Source organism: Protopterus annectens, chromosome 14.part0, assembly GCF_019279795.1.
Source record: "Protopterus annectens isolate FY-2018-M chromosome 14.part0, PAN1.0, whole genome shotgun sequence".
NCBI classification, from domain to species: domain Eukaryota; kingdom Metazoa; phylum Chordata; order Ceratodontiformes; family Protopteridae; genus Protopterus; species Protopterus annectens.
The window spans coordinates 178,229,546-178,248,571 of record NC_056748.1 but is presented as its reverse complement, the minus strand read 5'-3'; the positions used below and the strand labels follow the sequence as shown (position 1 = coordinate 178,248,571).

Here is a 19,026-nt window from a genome sequence, read left to right as displayed (position 1 = left end):
AAACTGAAACCAGAGATCCCTTCCACCTAGGATACTTTTTAGAAAGTTCTTTAAGGCAAACTACCTACTCCTAAGTGATACAATGGCAAGCTTCAAATCCCCACCAAACCCCGTTAACTCAACTGAATATGCATAAATGTATACCACTGCACTATCAGCATGTAAACAGCTGCACAGATACAGCTATACCCCTCTAGCTAGGATCAACCAAAAATCTTCTCCAAAGTTGATTACAACTTCCTGAGGGATGGTATATACAGCTCCCCTCTGTAAGAACTGGCACCAATGTCCAAATCTACACTAAAGAACTATATGAGCATTTATACAAATGCATGGAATGAGGAATACCTGACAGGACAAAAATCATCCTCTGCAAGGAACAGTAAACCTGTCTGGTGGACATCTGTAATAAATAAACTATATAACAAAAGGAAAAAATTGCTGTCCAGGACCAAAAAGGAGCAGAAGCCCAATTGGAAGCAATCTCACCTTAGCCTGAACAAGCAAATAAGAGCACTAGTGAAATCCTCTAAAGCCAACTTCGTGTCCAAATTGACCACCTCTACTAGAGATAATCATAAGGCCTTCTTCGGATATGTCCACAATCTCAAAGGAAGCACCCAGACCTGTTCAAAAATGGTGGTCAAGCACACCACATACACAAATGCTGTAGATGTAGCCAACCTACTGGGTGACAGATTCAGCAAAAACTTCACTCCTCTGTCCCCCCGATCAGTAAATCAGGACATTCCCAGTACCTGCCCCGTCACCTTATCTCTAGGGAACAGGTCATCACTGCCCTCTCAAAGGCCAGAAATATACAGCCTCCATGGGACCCAATAACATCCCAGGCTGCATCCTACATGAACTCAGGCATGAACTTGCAGCACCATTGTGCACCCTATTCAACCAAAGCCTGAGTACTGGCTTTGTCCCGGATGAGTGGAGGACAGCCACTGTCATCCCTTTACACAAAGGTGGAGTGTCTACTGATCTGGTACATTAAAGACCTATCAGCCTAACTAGCTGGATCTGCAAGGCGATGGAATGGATCACAGACATCATTAACAGGGACACTGGCAACCTCCAAACATTTGACTTCACACAGTTTGGTTTTGTCAAGGAGAGGTCATGTCTGTTAAATCTGGTCAACTTCTTTGAGACAGTCACCAAAGCCATGGACGAGGGGAAGATGGTGCACACCACTTACCTTCACCTGGCCAAAGCCTTTGACACTATTTCCCACTCGGGCATAATAGATAAACTCTCTCAACTAGGCATCAATCCATATGTTACCAGATGGGTAGTAAACTGGCTGACTGACAGAACTCCTCAGTATGCATTCAGTCACGAGGAATTTGGGCACCCAGGTCGATAGCAACCTGGCTTTTGACCACCATATTGCTTCTGTTGTACGGAAAGCTTTCCACATGTCCCACCTCATAAGTAAGGGTATCCTTATCCAGGGACAAGGAGGTCATAACATCCCTGTATTCTTCCCTTATAATATGGCCAATTATTGAGTACAATGACCTCCTTTGGCATGCATCTCGCAAAGCACATGCAGCAGCTGGAGAGACCACAGAGGTTCCCCACCAGGAGAATCCAGGGCCTCAAACATCTAGTCTACACAGATAGGCTAAAAGCCCTGTCCCTCTACTCAGTTTCATATAAACTCCTCAGAGATGATCTCTGTCTGGCAAACAAAGCAATCTTAGACCCCACCTTGATGGGACTGCTGCATTTCCACAGGTCAAGCTCCACCTGAGCAATTCGCACGCGTGACCTCAACCTGGTCTGTGACATCAATAGGAGTTGTTGGCGGGACAGATTTGTGACCCAGAAACTCCCCCATCTGTGGAACACGTCAGGCAGAGTACCTCATTATGCCTTTTTAAGGGCAACCTGGATAACTGGATGGGAAACAGAAAATACATCCCTGGGATTCCACCTGTGTCCCTGCTGGACAGGGGCTTTAGGTGCTGACTTGTCTAAACATAGGCAAAACTCTTGGCTAGGCTTACAAGGGCCTCAGGGACAATAGCCTAGTAACCTCCTATGATCCTATGAACACGAGCGGAACAAACCCACATGAAGGAACTATAATAACAAGCTTTAATAAAAGGAAAATTATTTTTACCAAAAGTAAGAGCAGCACTTTTCAGAATGTTAGAGTCCTTGTTACTAAAATAAACAACTCAGAAACTTAATATCCATCAAAGTCAAATTTCAGGCTAAAATAGCTACCCAAGCCAGAGAATCACAAGGCATTTTTTAGTTATGTTTGGAATCTCAAAAGCACAACTTTGCAATGCACTAAGCTGATTGTGAATGAAGTTACCTACACTGAGGCTAAAGATATAGTTAACCTACTGGCCAATAAATTTAGCTCTAACTTTACCGCTCTCTCCCCTCTATCTGTCCCTGAACATATACTGGAAAATAGTTCACCTCCAGCTATCACACAAGACCAAGTTCTAAAAGTACAATCAATAGTAAAAAATATTGCATCAATGGGTCCTGACAATAACCCTGGATGCATGTTAAATAGCATGAAGCACAATTTATTCACAACACTAACACTGTTCAGTCTCAGCCTCCATACAGGTTTTGTACAAAGTGAATGGTGAACAGTTGCAATCAATCATTCCCCTGTATAAGAGAGGACCCTCCACAGACACAGGCAATTACAGACCCTTAAGTCTGGCTAGCCTCATATGCAAAGCCATGGAAAGACTCATCTTGGACACAGGATCCTCCAAACATTGGATCCATCTCCGTTTCATTTGCCAAGGGCAGGTCATGCTTACTCAACCTACTGTATTTTTTCTGAAAAGGTCACCAAAATAATGGATGAAGGTGAAACGGCACACACTGCATACCTCTACCTGGCCAAAGCTTCTGACACAATTCTCCATTCAGGCACTGTAGAAAAGCTGAACAAACTGGGAATACACTCCTTTGTCACCTGATGGACTGCCAACTGGCTTGCAGATAGGATGCTGATAACCAAAATCGGGGAAGTTACTGCCACAAAAAGAGCAGTCACCAGTGGAGTTCCACAGGGTTCTGTGCTGGGACCACTCCTGTTTGGCATCTACTTTTCTGAAGTAAAAGTTAATACCAAAGGTTTCTGGCTGACCAAGTCTGCAGATGAATGCAAGCTGACAGCAGTCACCGAATCCATAAATAAAACTTATGAATCCCGCAAGAAAGTTTGTGTCAAATAAATAACTGGTGTGAAAATCATGCAAAAATGCATTACTGTATCCTTTGGGAAGTAATCTACTCCAAAGAACTACCACTTTGACAATATGCTCCTAAGAGTTGAAAATTTTTAACCAATGTATCTATTGTAAGAAAGTACTTCAATACTGCACAGCTTATAAACAAAGGGATTGCTGTCTAGATCTAGGGATGTCATTGTCCTCGTTTACTCAGCCCTCATTACGCCTATCATTGAATATAACGTCCCCTTGGGCATTTATCTGTCCAGATGCATGCAACAACTGGAACGCCCACAGAGACACCTTACTAAAAGTACACATGGCCTGAACAACATGTTCTATGGCTTTAGAGTTTATCAAAAAAACACACTGTCAAACCCCATATGGTCGAGACCATGTGGTCAACAATGCAGTTAATCCAAAAACTTGACATAAATCCACACAACAGCAGCCAACAACACAAACATTTTTGCTTATACTAATTCCAAGATTGCAGTGAGGAAAATGGCAAATCCCCAATCCCTACTGTACTGCGATCCCAGTTAGAATGGTTTGACGAACCAAATTGTCGATCATATGGGTTTTGACAATTTGGTTCTTTGGCCAACTGATACACACCCTGTCCTAAAAGGACTGATTCAAAACCCTGTCACTCTACTCTATCCTACAGACTGCTAACAGGTGACTCGTGTCTGACATAAAAGGCATCCTCTGACTTATGGATTTACTGTACATCAGAAAGTCAGATGATATCAGAAATACTCTATCTAGGTATCTAAATCTCTTCTGCAATATCAACAGAATGGTTTGGAGGGAAAGGTGTATTTTGCAGAGGATACCACTGCTCTAGAACAGACTCCCCATTCACATAAAACAAAGTTCATCTTTGTCCATTTTCAAGCTAACTTAGAATTATGGATGGGAAATAGAAAACATATCCCAGGAATACCCCCTGTACTACTAATGGACAGGTTCAGCTCCTAAGTACTTTATACCATGCATGGGTCCCTTCAAATATCTACAGTATGACCCCAGTTACTGTCATTAGGGTTAATTAATCGAAAAAGGGGATAGGCAAGGCCAGTCTATAACCAAATGGGATAGGTTATTTCGAGTACAAAAAGGGAAGTTACCAAGACTTAAAATGGCCCACGAAGGCAGACAGCCTAGTACTTACCTATGAAGCTATGTGTGCCTGTTAACTGACGTCCCTAAAAGTAAAGGTATTAAAGGCATACATCTCATATGTCCATGGCTCTGCTATTCTTGTCAGCAGGCAAAAGTTTTGATGAAGCAAAAATAAGCTTTTCAGTTGAAAAGGAAATGACAAAGTTCTTATGAGCGATTCTTAAGACAAATGTCTGACCTTCAGGGACCTTAAAAAAACCTGTTCCACTTCACAAGGAGGATGCCAAGACTTGGGGGCCTGAGAAGCAGATGTGATATCTAATAGAGCCACAAGAACACGAGGCACTGCAGAAGGTCTAGGGGAATCCATCATGAAGAGATCAAAGCAGCTCTTTTGAAACTCAGAGATCTAAGAGTTTTCCAACTTAAAATGTTCCATCATTTTGAGAAGAGTATCCCCAAAAGATAGTTTTTCCACCAGGGATTCAGGAGAAAGAGCATCTTCCTCATCACAGTCCAAAGTAAGAGGCAATGTATCTGAGGAGAACAAGCTAAAGACTCCTCCCCAGACCCTAAATCTTCATCATCACAAGTTTAGAGGGAGTGGAAATAGAAGGAATCCCTACAGGAGAAGAGAGAGACAAGTCTTGAAGAGGCTTCAAAGCCATAAGGACTTTAAAGAGATTGAGTAAAATTTCGCCATTCCTGTGGTGGTGGGGTCATAGCAACAGGAGCAACAGGCCTCGTCTTCCATTTCTTTTTTACAAGGATATCTGCACTAACAAACCTCAGAGATTCTGAACGCTGACATACCTCTGAGAACCACTATTTCTTGCCTCACTAGAATTTTTAGAATTTCCCTAGGCCTTTCAGAAATTGCCAGGTGCACTTTCCCCTTCTCGAGATCAGTGGATGTCAGATCAAACTCAAAGGATGTGTGAGTTGTATGCCCCATATCGCACTCTAAATGGGTCACAACTGAGGGGCAGACATCTGAAACAGATATTCGGCAGTCACTTCATCCAACAAGACAGACATCCAGCAGAGGCTGGACAGCAGAAACAATGGTCTTAATTTCTTTGACTTCTTTTTGAAAGGAGGGTGGACATCCGGATGGGAAGATTCAAAAGTCACAGTTTCTTGAATAAGGAGTTTAAAAAGCTGGTTTTCTGTGCAGACAGAGGGTCTTAGGAATGAAGGCCTGGCAAAGAGAACACTGCTTATGATTGTGCTCCACACCTAAACAAAAAAAGTGACACTTGTATCTATTCTTAGGGGGAAATCTGCCTCACACGTTCACATTTTTTTCCCTTCTGAATAACATGCATATACAATAAAAATAATCTAAGAGAAAAAGGAAGAGTCCCCAACAGGGTACTTATATGCCCTAGACTCTGAGAATTGTACTAGACATACAACCTTCAGACCAAATTCAAAATGCTGCATTCAGACTGGTGGCAAAGAAGTTTTGAGGGTATGGCACTCGTACGTCAATTATGTATTTTATACCTCGGACATAGGATGTTCGGTGCATGGAAAAGACATGGCTTTGATATGCTAGCTGGATGTGCAGCTAATCTCGGCAGGATATCCCTAGAGTAAGGGATACTGCAACAGTGACTAAGTACGGACATCTGGGAGTGGCCACCTCCTGCCAGTGATCTGAAGTCTCTTTTGTTAGGGTGGGTCGATGCACAGATTATATTTTACACTTATGTATTGTTTGTTTGTTAATCAGGTGAGCAGACTGGTGCATGACCCTTTTCAGGCACTTCCTTAGCCATAAAGCTGAGAAAGTCACAAATTCAATTTTCAGATGAACGGTAAACAATATAAATGACACACACTCTACAACTTGAACTATAAGACAGAAACAGTAAACTGGTAAGCTTAGGTGAAGCAAAAACAACTTGAAGTAATACCAGTTGTTTAGTGAACACTGCTGAAAATATATACATAGTAAAACAAAATACTGAAAATGGAAAAGCTTCCAGAAATAGGGATTTGACAGTATACAGGGGAACCACATATGCTTTGGGACTTAACAGAACGAGAGCTTAGAGGATTAGCATTTTGAACTTTTGCAATTAAATAAACTTGTTTAGTTTGGCCAAGTCCAGAATAGGCCTCAATGGGCCTCCATGGTACATCTTTTCTTGGAACCAAGAACAGCCTTGAGTAAAAGCCTTTGCTTTTCTTGTCCCCTGGGGTTGAATTCTATCTGTTCCTTGTAGGAAAAGAAGATGCACAATGGGTATGACGAGATGCACTTGGACTGCTAAGAATTTTGCTAAACTTCTATGCACAGGGTTTGGGTTGAATTCTAATTGGTACCTCCTTGCAACAATGTTCAACACCTAGCTGATGTTACTGATGGACACTCCACCAGGCAGATAGTTAATCTCCCTTCCACATATGTAGAGTGTTGGAACAAATGTGGGGGAAGTAGGATGGGGGTGTATGTAGGGTGCTAGAAAAAATGTGGTGGAAGTAGGATGGGGGTTTATGTAGTATAGTAAAATCTTTTTTTGGGCCACAGCTTGGCTGGCCTTCTCATCTTGCCATATCTTCTTGTGCTTATACCATAGGTTAGTACTAAGCTAACTGCCCTTGCAAGCCATTTTTTAAGCCTAGTCAATTATCCCTTGTGAGACTCAAACCCTGCACCTTGTGTTTGGAAGGCAAACACCTTAACCATTAGGCCACCCTTCCACTTGTAAAAGGGACTTCTTCCTTTTTGCTATTTAGAATTATCCAGCTTTCTATAAAACAGGCCTGGTTTATTTGAGTAATTCCCGCTCTATTTAGGACAAGCAGGGTGGAACATATGACCAACTGTACCCTTAACATTTCTTTTCTCTTCCACTCTCTTAAGGATGTCAGAGGCCTGTAACTTAAAGGGCAGTTTTCTGGTCTATAACAATATGCAGACGCTTGTTTTTAGGTCCTCAACTAACTATACTGTATGTAGCCATGCATGCCTACTTCATACTGAGCCAGTGGCAGCTGCCCTATAAACTGCATCTGCAACATCATAAATACATTCACTGCCATGCCTACCAAACTGAATGGGTGTTTTAATGACCTGCACTATGAAGACTTGGAGTTCTCCTTAGCGAAATCAAGTTCAACATTTACTTTAAAAACATACTCCTCAAACTTCTAGACATGAGCCTTCCAAAACTGTCAGATTCTTCATACCATACCTATCCACGACCTTAATTTCCATGTTAGGGACACTTCTCCAAGGTGGAAGTTTGACACCTTTTGTTGTTTGTAGAAAAGGTTTTGGGGTCTACCACTGGATATTATAGAGAAAATAATGGCGCCTCTGGAACCTATAAATTCTACCTGAATAAATACATAAACCTGGCCTTTCTAGAGTGGGGACTGTGACTCTGGATCTTGGGAAATGGCCACAAAAGCATCCAGTAATACTCTTTGTACAAAGGGAACTACCACAAGCATGGGGGGGGGTCATAATCACTGGGTATCAGAAACCACAGCAGCCTGCCATTGAAAGTGATCGCTAATGAGGGTCACTGTATCCCCAAAACTGTGTGGTCATCAGGAGTGTATTATGGCTCTAAGGTGCCCTCATTATCAGTACCACAGCCCAGGAGATAGGGTATCTGTGACTTATAATCTGGGTCATACCCCTTCAGGTTTTTAACAATCTTTGACCAGGATAGTGGAGAGGAAGGTGGGAGACTTATTGGAGAGATAATCACTGCTATGCTTGTATCAACTCATTCAAAACGGACAGCTCTGCATGTGCCACCCATCAGCTTTGAGAGAATCCACGGGCCAATGAGAACCAATATTGTAACTGTCTCAGGAAGACGCAACCTCAGAATGTCATCTCAGACTATCATAGAGGGTGTGTCCAAACCTGTAGTTTAGTCAATGTCTGGTTTCAACTTCAGAGATTTTCAAAGGGTAAAACAGTCACTCAGACAAACCATTCAGTATGAGCTACAATAAAGACCTATTAAAGCTAGAGCCTTCACTGTGCAGTACCCAGTCTGGAAAAGTTATTAATGCAGAAGCAACTTACACAAAGAACATCTGCCCACTATATTAAACCAATGCTGGCTAGCCCTACTGGAGTGATTACCAAGGTGCTCAGACAGGATCAAGGTTAGAGGAAGATGAGGCTCAACAACTAATAGTTAAAAGACAGGAGGAGACGAGATAAAAACAGTGATGTATAATCAATCTGCAGTGAAGTCTCCAGGAACAGAAAGTATTCCTGTGGACTTTAGTAAGTTAGAGGGGAAGAAACTGATGAGGATCTGGAAGATTTTATTTAATAGTATTTTAGAAGGAAGGGGAAACACCAGCAGTTTAGAAGAGAGCTGTACTGGTTGTATTATTCACAGAGGGTAAAGACCTGTCAGACCTAGCTTCGTACAGACTCATTTCAATTTTAAACCAAACTGTTTATTTCTATACTACGTAAAAAAATGGTAAAAGTACTGCCAAAATTAATGGAAATAGATCAGTGTGGTTTTGTGGAGGGGAGGCAAATGTTTGACAACATTAATAGAATGATGATCCTGATGGAAGCAAGGTGCAGGAAAATACTGCGGTTGTTGGTGGGTCTTGATGCAGTTAGCTGGGATTTTGAGTTAAGACAATGGAAACATCTGCATTCCCTGGTAAAATAAGTTAATTAGGACGATATATACAGGATTGGAGGCAAAAAATGAAGGAGGAAGGTTCCTCTCCAATACTTGGTGTCTGAACAAAAGAACCATGGAGGGGTGTCCTCTTTCCCAGTTAGTGTTCGCTTTATATTTAGGAGCCAATGGCAAAAAAAAGAGGAACTCAAAGCTATAATTGGTGTGGTAATCATGAAAGGCTAGCCTGATTTGCAGATCTTACTCTGTACAATATGGATGACTACAAGTAGGGGCACAGAAAACAGGCACAAGGGGGTAGGAATTTATTGGTACTGGGAGTGAATAACCAGAGAAGGAAAGGTAATAAATTGGGATGAGGCCAAAAAAAAGTTTGTACTCCAGGCTAGAGACTGCCTTCCCATCCAAGGATTGATATCACAGTACAGTCAAAGAGAAAGGGATAGGGATGAAAGACCCACTCTGGTAGAGTTTTTAGTCAAATCTATAACAGAGGCTGGTTTTAAAAAAAAGGATAATTAGTGGGGCATATGTATTACTATATGGTAATTACAAAAATCAATTAGAACAGGTTAGAAAAGATTGTAAAATGCTTTTTCAGTGCCCTTTCCCAAAGGAAAAACTGAAGGATATATATATATATATATATATATATATATATATATATATATATATATATATATATATATATATGGCTCTCAAGTATACAACAAAGTCCAAAAGGTCTAGGATTTTTGTTTGCATAGGTATTTTTATACCACAAGCAGACTTGAAATAATTTTTCATCAGGAAAACAGCAAATGTTGAAGGTGTGATGGAAAAGAAACAGGTACAATTTTTTTGCGAGTGTAAAGAGTTGGCAGAGTTAAAAAAATCCACTACAGAGGAGCCAGAGAAGCAGCAGGATTCAAATCTTCATTCATCTCACAAATTTAGAACCCCATGCATGACCCCCATAAAAAGCCAAAGAAGGCAAGCTTTGAGCCCCCACAGCTTTGGGATTTAGACCATGTCAGTGCTTTCTGGAATGTGTAGGGTGCTGGGTGGGAATAACAGAATCTAACCGCTGAAGTCCTACACCACTGACTAAGACCCAACAACACATGAACTGCCTCAAACTCTCTTTACCTTTCCTAAGTTACAGACACTAACATCATTTCACAGTGTCACTTCTCTCACTGAAGCCAACCAGTCCAGATGGGATGACAGGCAATCCCTAAAAGAAACCACAGTCTTAAGTAAAACTTGACATGTGACTGAACACTCCAAGGGCGGCAACGCACATTCTAACAGGGAGGACAACCACAAAGCCAATACCGGATAGGGGCAAGTGGCATGAACATATCAGGATGCACACACTCAATGCCTCTTATAGGCCTCAAATCACCTGCAAAAATGTCAGACTAGATTAGAAACGATCCCCACCCTCACCGAAAAGGAATGATTCACATCACCCCCTACAAGGCCCACAAGGCTGATATCCCTAGGAGGGCAATGACTTCAAGTCAATCCTCCAAACAAAATCTAAAGTGAAACTGGCCCCTCTAATAGGGGATGAGCAGCCCTCCAAATGGTTCCAGGAGAAGCCTTCTTCTACTATTCTTCTCAAATTCATAACTTATGTAAAAAAAAAAAAACTGAAGTGCATACAAACACAAACCTTTTCCAGTGATGGCAAGGGTTGAGACACAAGCTACACAGAAAGCAAAAATAAACTGATGAACAATGTAGGACAAGCATGCTTATGCAGTGAATTTATGACAAGATGATATAAACCGCATATAAATTACTGTAGAAAAGAATCCATCCTGATGTATGGGGACTTCTGGATGAAGATACTAAGTGCTGACTGATGAATAAAAACAAATTATAAGACTTATCAAGGAAGGCCCCTAAATGCCAGATCTATGGATCTGCATTATCCTTAAGGATGCCTGTGAATGGTTCTTTCAGGAAACCATCCTGGTAACTAACTACAATGTACTTCCAGAGAAGGAATTTGCTCTACAATTCATATCTGACCACTAACCTTTCTATAGCTTGCTGCAATGTCAATAGGCTTCAGCAAATTATTTATCACCAAACTGTAATTCTTCCCATTCAAGTCTTTCACCAGAAGATCCAATGACCTGCAAATACATCAGAAAATATTTAACAGAATGTAAGGAACAAGCAATGTCAAAAGTTCCTACTTGTATTGTCTTCAAATGATTCTTCACAACAAAACATCATCTGTTAGACAGTGAAAACTTTTACAATGCACAAAATGCCTGTTTCACTTAAAACAGCCACACTACCTAAGCTTTGTAACAGAGATTCAATACATTCATTTACATTTTTTTTGCCAATACATGTCCATGCTCAACTACAGAATATAGCCAAGTTATGGAATGTTTAGGAAGATGACTCAGTATAATAAAACAAAAGTTGTGTGCTTACCATAAAAAGAAGTTATGTACTTAGCATAATGCTCCATGTGAGTTGTTCATCTCGCCTTCATTCTTACACATGGGTTCAGAGCCGATCCCTCAGCTCCGAGTTGGCTGCTTTCACAAGCTCGAGGTTTTAGAGTAGCTTCAGGCCAAGTTCCTATTCCATGATGTTCCCTGCCTCACCTCAGATCTAGTTTGCTGATCCCAACATGTATAACATAATAAACACATGAACAGTACTCCAGCAGGAGTAAGAAATCCTATAACAAGACCCACCAGACCACAAAAGCTCTTACTCATTCTTCAAGAAGCCTGGAGGGGGAAGGTGGGTGGGAATGTAAGAATGAAGGCGAGATGAACAACTCACATCAAAGTTTATGGTAAGTACATAACTTCTTAAGTGAAGTTGTTTAATCTCGCCGTTCATTCTTACACATGGGTAGCGTCCCAAGCACCATTCATCTTGGGTGGCTCATGGAAGTATATTCTTGAGAACTGTGGAACCAAAGGAAGCCCTGTCCCTGGAGGACCTATCTACTTTGTAATGTGTAATGAAGGTATGAGGCTTAGACAGAGTGGCAGTTGCACATATCGTGTCCAAAGGCAGCCTAGCCATATAAGCTGAAGAAGTAGAAACAGCCCTATTGGAATGCGCTTTCACGCTATGTTCTAATGTTTGATTCCTGGGGGGGAATATGTGAACTTTATGCAATCAGTTAACCATTTGGAAAGAGTAACTTTTGATACTGGTAGCCCTTTCTTGGTGTCAGCATGAGAGACAAAATGTTGTTCCGATTTTCTAAATTCCTTTGTTCTATCCAAATAGAATCTTAGTTGTCTGTGAACATCAAGTTTATGCAACATATACTCCAACTTGTTGGAATGGTTACTGAAGAAAGTTGGGAGTTCAATAGTTTGGTTCAGATTAGCCTCCGAACATACCTTTGGAAGGAAGGAAGGGTTAGTCCTCAGCGACACTCTGTCAGGGTGAAAAAACAAATATGGGGGTTTGATAGATAAGGCCTGAAGTTCGGACACTCTACGTGCTGATGTAATGGCCACCAAGAAGATGGTTTTCCAAGACAGAAATTTTAGTTGGCAGGATGATGCAGGCTCAATGGAGGAAGAATAATCCATGGTGGAACAAAATTCTGATTCCAGGGAGTAAAAGGTTGTCTAATTGGTGGTCTAAGATGTATGGTACCTTTTAAGAAGGCTCAACATAATCTGTGAGACATTAGATTAGAACCTTCCGATCAGAACTCGTATGGTGGCAGCTGCAGCACCTTCATTAAAAAGCTTAGTCAAGAACTCTAAAATGCTAGCAACTGGGGCGACGTACAGGTCAATATCATTTTGCGAAGCCCAGAAAGCAAATTGCTTCCATTTGCTGGCGTACAACTTTCTGGTGGAAGTTGTATGAGAGGATACAAGGATATGCTGTACCTCCGAGGAAAAATTGTGTGACCTGGCTATGTTGGAAATCGGAGCAGCCAAGCTGTCAATCTGAGGGAATGAAGAGAAAGATAAGAGCCCCTGATGGATGTGTCAGCAGATCTGGAATCGAGTCCAGAATCCAATGTTCCTCTAGTTGGTAGAGTCGAAGGAACAGGAACCAAATCTGTCGAGGCCAATACGGGGCTATTAGAATTACAGTCCTCCCTAGGGCTTTGGCTTTCTACAAGATTTTTGGAATCAGGGGAATTGGTGGAAAAGCATATAGAAGTCCCAGGGGCCAAGCGTGTATGACAGAATCCCTTGGTTTCTCCCCTGGTGGGGAATTCAGGGCAAAATAGCTTCTGCATTTGGCATTCATAGGGGATGCAAACAGGTTGCAGCAAGGCTGGTCCCATCTGCGGAAAATCATCTCCGCTACATTGTCTTTGAGGGACCACTCATGCGGCATCAGAATGGCTCTGCTCAGTTTGTCCGTGATCACACTGGATTTCCCCGGGATGTACGTTGCTATCAGAAAGCGCCCGGTGAATACAGCCCACTGCTAGACTCTCAGGGCCTCTCGACATAAGGGATAAGACTTGGTTCCCCCTTGCTTTTGTTGATATACCAGACCACTGACATGTTGTCGGTCTGAATCGCAACTGTTCCCAGAGGAAGCGAGCCCTGGAAGTACTGCAACGCCAAAAGTACTGGTCTCATCTCCAGAACAATGATGTGCAATTGTGACTCTCTGACCAGGTGCCTCGGGCTGTTCTTCCCTGAAAAAGCCCCCCCCCCCCAATCAGAGAAGCATCCGTGGTCACCGAGGCTGATGGCGGGGGAAGAACAAATGGGGCACCTACTGTTACATGATGGCTGGTCAGCCACCATTGAAGATCCTTTCTGCATGAATCGGTAATCATTATTAAGAATAACACTGGAAGTTGTTGGTAAGACTACTGGGTGAAAAGTAACCACTGAAGTATTCTTATGTGCATATGCCCCAGAGGAACTGCTACGAGTGTTGCTGCCATAGTACCTAGTAGTTTCAACACTTGAGAGGCTGGTACTTTTTTGCTCGTCAGAATGTCTGATACCTGTTGTTGAAGAGTGACTATTCTATCCAGTGGTAATTTTACCATGGCGGTGGTGGTGTCTAAGTCTGCTCCGATAAAGGAGATATGCTGCGATGGTTGGCCGAGTCTAGGTTAGAATGTATAGGTGGAACTACTCCTATACACAATAATAACACTAGATTAATTCTTACATACTGTCCAAGTAGTAGGTCTATTATGGACATCATTACTAAGAACTGGAACTTGTTCCGTTCCAACCTTGCAATTTTGAACAAACTGGGAGTTAAACCTAAGGTTACATATAGAAGGGGTAAAAATATGAAAATGTTGTTGGAACAACCTGAGCGGCAGAGTACCCGTACTCCTGGGATGTTCAAATGTCAAAACTGCAATCAATGTCGCCACATTCTTGAATCAAACCGATTCGACATTGATAATGTTAGATATGACATTAGATGCAGATGCACTTGTAACTCTAAAATGGTGGTCTATGTGGCATTATGCCAAAAATACACAGGTTTTTATGTAGGTAAAACCGAGCGTAGATTTAAAGATCGGATCTACGAACATCAATATGCAATTAATAAAGCGAAAGATGAAAATGCTCTTGCTAAACACATCATCCAGCATAAAGACCACCATTTTAAGTTTATGGTTATAGAACAAATGCATGACACTATTAGAGGAGCCCCTGTACACCTATTATTAGAGGCGTCTGAATTGCGATGGCAAATTAGATTAAATGCCTATGCTCTACCAGGTCTCAATGAAGGCTGCTCTATTAGCAGCCTTCTTAAACTTAAGAACCTGGTTAGATAGTCTTTTTGCCTTTATGAGTTTGTAACACACTCTAACTGTTTTGTGATTTGTACTTGTTTACATCAGGTAGTGGCTAGTGTCTATTTAGATGATAGGCTAACAACTGGCTGATTTTATGATTGTCTAGTTTAATTTTAATTTTAATATAATGTGAGTGATTGAACTCAAGTCCTGTGAGCTTGCGTTTTAACTTTAAAATTTTTATTCATGGTTCAAGGTGTGCCTGATTGGTTAATTGAACCTTTGACTTAATACTGCTGTATATTTAAGCTGCTGTTCAGTTAAATGTAGTTGGTAATACTTTTTGTCTGAGGAAGTCTGTGTACACCACAGACGAAAAGCGCTTCATTAAACTCAATTTAATTCAACTTTATTTTCCTGTGACTTCTGTGGTACTTCTGTGTGTTGCCCTATTGCTGTGAATCCTGATATTATTTCCTATTTTATGCTGCGATGGTGACAACGCAGACTTGTTGAAATTTATAGTTATTCCTAACTGAGAGCACAGACAGAGTGTGATCCCTGGATTGAAGTAGTTGATGCCTGGAGGTGGTGGTGAGGAGCCAGTCATCCAGATATGGAAACACTCGGAATCCTAGATGCCTCAGGTGAGCCGTAACCACTGCCATGCATTTGGTAAACACTCTGGGGGCTGTTGTGAGACCAAAGGGCAGTGCTCGGAACTGATAGTGACTGGCTCCCTGCCGGAAACACAAGTGATCTCTGGATGGACTGGCCATTTTGATATGATAGTACGCATCCTTGAGATCTATAGAGCACATCCAATCACCCGTTCCTAGAAATGGAAGAATCAATTGAAGCGTGACCATCCGGAACTTCTTCACAAAGGTGTCGAGTCTGCTGAGGTCCAAGATGGGTCTCTAGTCCCCTGTTTTCTTTGGAACTAAAAAGAATCTGGAGTAGGTTCCAGATCCTATTTGGCCTGCTGGGACTGGCTGGATGACTCTTTTCCTGCAGCCTTTGAATTTCTATGGCTACTTGATCCCTGAGACTGGGTGGAACGTCTGGGATTTTGCTTCGTACAGGGGGGTTCTGAGAATGGAATGACATAACCTCTGGTAACAATGCTTTGTACCCAAGAATCTTTTGTAATTTCTAGCCAGGCATCTGGATACAAAGACAAGTGACCCCCGACTGCCTCCAGAGTAGGACAGTCAGGCCTCCTTTCAGGAGTGCTGGTAGGGCTTGCCAAATAACTGATATCTGTCGCCCTGGTTTTCCATTGTCTTCCATTATTACCCCCTCCTCTGCCCCTGGAGGGGGGTTCACTACATGTGTTCTGAAAAGCTCCTTAGGACTACCGGAACCACATTTTCCCTTCATTTTGCCCTTTGGGGTAAGGTCTAGTAGGGGTGGAAAAATGGACTCCTACAGCAGATAGTCTTTCCATCTTGTTCATACCTAGTGAGGGTCTCCTTGACTTTAGGCCCAAAAAGGGACACACCATCAAATGGGGTATTAACAAAGAAAGACTTGAAGGCTTCCACAAAGGAGCATAAGTGCATCCAGGAATGTCTCTGAAGAGCTATTGCTGAACCCGCTGTCCGACTTGAACCATCGGCTGCATGAGAAATGAGCCCCATGGACGAGTTAACCATGGAATTAAGGGTATTGAGCTGGGATGTCACCTTATCAGGAACGTCTTCAGCTGTAATACTCTGTAGAGTATCTCCAAGCTCTTTAAGGAGATCCCTCTGAAGTCTGGTAAAATGTGTCAAATAGTTGAGCAATCGCAAAGCAAAACTCATTGAACTAAAAATGCACTTCCCATACTTGTCCATAATCCTGGAATCTCTATTAGGAGGATGGACAGGAGAAGAGGTTTCAGACATCTCTTTCTTGGTGGCTGCCACCATGGCATCAACCGGCACTCCCTTGGTAAGGAACATTTTGTCCTGTGGCGATGTAATAAACTTGTTGGGCCTCCAAGGGACAGGTTCCACAGAATCAGGAGACTCCCACGCCCTTCGAGCAACCAACTCCATTAGTTCATCGAAGGGTGGAGTCACCCAGGAGGTGAAGGGTTGAGACCCAAAAGCCTTCAGAAGCACCAACCCGTCATCAGTAGGGCTAATGGACTGCCAGTCACCCCTCTGTTTCATGACTACAAGGATATCAGCAAAGGAGATATCCTCCGAGGGGGACAGTGGTGACCCTTCTGACTCCTCTACGTCAGTGTCTGATGTGACAGACTCCTGTGGGGAGTCTAAATGCCTCCTCTTGCAAAGCTTCTTCCTGGGAACCTCATCAATGGGAGCTTCTGGTGAGGTCTCAGTAGAACATGGGTCACTCAATGGGGCTACATGAGGCTCTGGGTCTCGACGCTTTAAATGGACCTGTGATGCAGAGGTAGAAAGCAGCACTTTCGGGGATGAGGAGGAAGGCCTTGATGAAGTGGGTGCTTTGGAAGACATAACTCTCCTCATAGCATCGAAGGCTCCACTGCTCCAATGCAAGGAAGTAGCCGATTCCGAAGAAGATGGGATCCTCTCCAGCGCCGACACAGTGGGCTCCGATCCAGAGGAAGGGACCCAAGCTCATCCGTGCCAAAGCTCCGAGCGGAAGGGTCTGAACCGACCCATTGGTTTGACTCTCCCCCCGGAGCCGATCGGAGAGTGTCGACTCCCAGACTCCTCAAACGGCACCAAAGTAGTCTGCATTGACGGAGCCAATGGCACCGGAATAGACCTTGGCTCCGAAGGTTCCACAATCATCAGTTCCACCTTCCCCAACTCCGAAGGCCTGGCTCGGAGGAGGAGTAGACACAGTAGATAAGACGGTCTTCGGCTCAGAAACCAGTTGGGCTGGAGAGAACAACAATATGGCTAGTGCCGGATTCTCGAGGAGCCTCTGCACCACTCGGTCCACTTCAGAGAGGCTCCTCGAGGAATGATCGACGAAGCCACCAACTGTAAAATAGGTGATTTCAAAGTTTCAGGGACTGGCTCCGAAAAACAAGCTTGGCGCTTGGTTCTGAGGACTGTGGAACCAGCGACCGCATCTTCTCAGCAAGTCTCTGAGCCAAAGACTTTGGCTCCGAAGAAGCTTTCACAGATTTTGATCCCTTCAAAGATCTTGAAGTCTGGTCGGCCTGTCCAGTGATTCTTGGATATCTGGTTTTAGCAAACCCCTGTTTACCAGGTTTTTCTCCTGCGTTCCAGCAAGACCCTGCTGCTAAAAGAATGACAAATTGAGCAGTCCTCCTGGAGATGGACTGCCCCCAAACAGTACACACAACTGACATGCAGATCTGTAATTGACATTTTCTACCCACACTTAGGACATTTCTTGAATCCAGACTTTTGCTTCTCTTTTTCTTTAAGATCCACCATAATTCAATGAAACAAACAATACTTGCCTGAGTTATCTATGTATATATAAACTGTCTAGACACAACACCACTCTAGACAAAAAGATACCAATCTAAATAGTTGAAAGAACTATTAAACACACACACACTAAGAAAAACGCTAAATCTGCAAAAAGCTATAGCAGCTATAACTATCAAGTTAAAGTTTTAAACTTTTAAACCTTTAAACTTTTAAAAACTTTCAAAGAGGATAGGGAAGAAAACTCAACACGGCCAATGAAGGGCCTAAGAGCAGCCGCTCTATAAAGACGAAAAACTCATCAAAATGAGACTAAGGATAATGCCTAAACAAAGCTAAGGTTAACTAGCCAAGAAACACACTTATATTTGCAAAAAAAAAATCTAAGTTAACTAATAGTAATACTGGCCCAAGCTCCACTCTCGACCTCCGATCTGTTGCAGCAGCAAACTAGATCAGAGATGAGGCAGAGTGCATCATGGGATAGGGACTTAGCCTTAAGCTACTCTAAAACCTCAAGCTTGTGAAAGCGGCTGACTCAGAGCCAAGGGATCGGCTCCGAACCCATGTGTAAGAATGAACGGCAAGATTGAACAACTTCACATCATTAGATCTGTGTTGTCTTTTTCCTTCATCAACTGAAAGGTACATAGCAGTCAAATTCATCCAACACTGGCAGCTTTATGCCTTTGGATCCATGGCTCAGGATCTTCCCCCTATTCATTAATCCCCTTCCTTGACTGTGTACCTCAGATCGAGCTTGTCCACCTAACACGGCAACATATTTTGGTAATAAAATAATATACACAAATGGGCACAGGAATGCAGACAGTGGTAAATAAGGACAAGGTTACAAGAAGGTCCACTCCCGTCAGTCAGGAGCCCAACAATACTGATAAGTTAGTGGGGGGGAC

General features: G+C 42.6%; 1 protein-coding gene across 1 annotated transcript in view; it reads right to left on the bottom strand.

The window, feature by feature from the left end:
• Positions 1–11,128, bottom strand: part of LOC122788914 (calcyclin binding protein) — a 667,074-nt gene extending 655,946 nt beyond the window's left edge. Inside the window, exon 1 of the mRNA XM_044055941.1 lies at positions 11,028–11,128. The gene's annotated coding sequence lies outside the window, so the exon portion shown is untranslated. The remainder of the gene's footprint in view (positions 1–11,027) is intronic.
• Between the last annotated feature and the right edge of the window lie 7,898 nt (positions 11,129–19,026).